This window comes from Parus major, chromosome 1A (genome assembly GCF_001522545.3).
Source record: "Parus major isolate Abel chromosome 1A, Parus_major1.1, whole genome shotgun sequence".
Taxonomy (NCBI): domain Eukaryota; kingdom Metazoa; phylum Chordata; class Aves; order Passeriformes; family Paridae; genus Parus; species Parus major.
In genome coordinates, this window is record NC_031773.1 from 57640363 (window position 1) to 57643336 (window position 2974).

A 2974-nucleotide genomic window follows, 5' to 3' on the forward strand; every position below is an offset into this window, starting at 1 on the left:
ATTTATGCCCACCATATTTACCTCCAGTTTATATTTATGGCAGGCAATGGGATTGAATTCTTCCATTTCCACCCTTTCCCTCCCCTCCCAATATCGATCTGTGAGCAATTTCATCTTTTCCCATTGATTCTCCAGGCTCAGTCACCTTCTGGGCTTGATCCCTGCTAAGCTGGTAACCCTTGAAGGTTCAAGCTGTATTTCTCAGCAGCGTGCTGACCTCATTCTGAGGTGTGTCCTCCCTCAGTGTACAGATGTGTGAGCTGATGAGTACACGTCGTGTACAGTCATATCTGGGATCCAGGCAGCGAGCTCCTGATAGGAACTGCATCCCAGGGCAGTCGGCCCTGTCTGGGTGACAGAGGGCGTGGGGTGAAGAATGTTCCATTAGAGAGACTTGTCCAAACAAACAATTGGTGTTTGTGCCACGTGGGTGGGCTGCTCGGCCCTTTCAAAAGGCTTTCCAGAGCACAGAAGTGTTTCCAAAGCGGCGCTGTGGCTTTCTCTGGAAGCAAGAAAGGAAGGGACAGAAAGACCTTCATGCTGGGGGCACCCCATTAGCTAATTAACAAGAACGATGAGCTCCAGATCGTTGCCGTGGCCACACCTTTGCCCTCTGGGCAAAACCTGGGGAACACAAGGGGACACAAGGCAGCTCATTGAGCCGCACTGTGCGTACGTGGAAAACTGCCTCTGAAGTCATGTTTCCTTATGCTAAAATATTTTCAGCTTACTGAGATTTAATTCTTCCCATATACACATCAACAAATAACTTTATCCCACCCACCAATATGCAAACAAATGCATAAGTTACGCCAAGTATTTCTCCCTCGCGCTGCCAAGTAAGAAAGGGAGATTGTTACTGCGACTTCTGTTTCCAAATACTTGGGAGGTGCTCCAATTCTGCAGCGAGGGGGACTATATAATACCTAGTCTGGAGCTGAAAGAGCTCCAGCAGCAGCTCAAAGCCCGGCTGAAATAGCTGAGTGGTGAGATTCTCCCCCTAAATGATGTTAGCAGAGCCCTACCTTTAAGTGAAAGCACACATCCACCTCCTCGAGCACAGCTACCTTGCTAATTGCAAACAGGCTGCGAACATCCCAGCTGCTGCCCCACGGCTTTGTTGGGTGTGAAACTGAGCCCAGCATAGCCCAAACCTTGCCCAGCCCCCCCGCTCCTTGCTCTATTCTATTTTGGGCTGTGGCGAGGTGCTGGGACCGAGCCGCTGGACAGCAGCTGGAAGAAAAGGCCGGTTGTTCGGCAGGGGAGGTGCGCGCTGTGACACGCTGTAGGAAGGATGTGTGCTTGGAAGATGTGCAGAAATCATTAGAAGGGTGTGTGCAGCCCAAAGGGGGGGACCCAGCCACAGGAGGAAGGAGGCAGGGAAGGGAGAGCAAGGAAGGATGAGGGTGGAAGGAGCAGGGGTGGAGGGACAGAGACTAAGGTAGTAATTGGGACTACAAAAGTCACCCCTGGATATGAAACATCTGAAGATAAACTCAAAGACCTCCTTTGGGATAAGAATTGCTTTTAAATGTTGATTTGGTCACCTCAGAAGAACTAGATCTTCCAGGCCAGATGGGCTGAACTGAAAACAGACCCCGTGGTGAGAGTAAAATCTGTCATAGTGGTCTTTCTGATCCCTCCAAACTTTGCAGGGCTGGGATCAGTTTGGCTCCAGAGTATTTAAAGCCATAACTGCTCTAAAATGGTCTCATAGGGGTTGTTCCATTGCGGGGGGTGCCTTAGGTCTGGCCCAGACAGTGTCCTAAAGAGTTTCCTGGTCTGAACTGGGAGCAGGTGGATGAATCATCTTTATACCAAGTCTGGATTTCTCTTCCTGTCAGCTAAACAGCAGCTGCTCTTTTAGGACACCCCTTTGCCATCCAGGGATAGCACAAAGAGGTGAACCCTGGCAGCCAGAGCTGCATTTGGCCCACAGTGTTAAAGGGAGCCTAAATCACAGTAGAGAGACTGTGCAGCACAAAACACACAAGAGGGTGTGAGTGAAAGGCCAGAAATGAACCTTCCTGTTTGCTCTGTCTGCTCCACACCTTCTCTGCCCCCCAGCTTAGCTGTACCAGTGGCTCAGCTCCTGCTCTCCCTGGAACCACTAACTCAGATCCTGGCAGGATTGACTCAGCCCCTCTGTAATTTTGAGGCTGAAGGAAACTGTGAAACTAAGGATTCTGTGGCGAGGTGTTTGCCCCAGAGCATGTGGCCAAAATTGTCCTGATGCTTTTTGTACGTGGCATGCTGAGCTGACTGGTCTCCTCTCATTGGGTCTTCATTCCTTCCGGTGTATCAATTACCTTAATTACTGCCTCAGTATTGCTGGATTAGTCACGTGTTTGGAGGGAGGGAGGGTAGTGTATATTTACCACCCACATCTCCAGCGAGTGCTGGTTGATGTAGTGCTGTTGCCGTTCCCCGAGTTACAACGATCTGCACAAGCTGAAGATCTGCTCATTAAACCCAGCCATTAAAATTCACAGTAGTCCCTTGATTTCAGCTTTTTATGGGTTATTAGCTGAGATGGACTGTTTACTCTTGGATATGAAAAAAGCCTGTGGGCAGTTTTTAAAAGGATCAATCTGAAATGTCTTTTATTATCTATCAGGGTGGAAGCATGTTGGATGGGATTTTTGTTTCTTTTCTTTAAGGGAAAATAAAACAAACACGGGTGTCAAAATATGACCCAACCCATACTTTTTAAAACTCTCCCTTTAACTTTCTAGACTTAAAAACAACATTTTATGGTTTTCTTTTTTTTTTTAAATGAAATGTTGCTAAAAATAATCTCCTGACCTGAAAGTTTTGACTGCCAATATTCAAGGCTTCAAATATGCTTTTATAGCTAAGTTACAAATCTATGAAAAATAGATTCATCACCTAAGTAGAAATTAACTTGAACTAAACCAAGATCCACATGATTCCTTTATGTTTCAGGATGAAATGTCTGTTGTTCTTCCTTTTC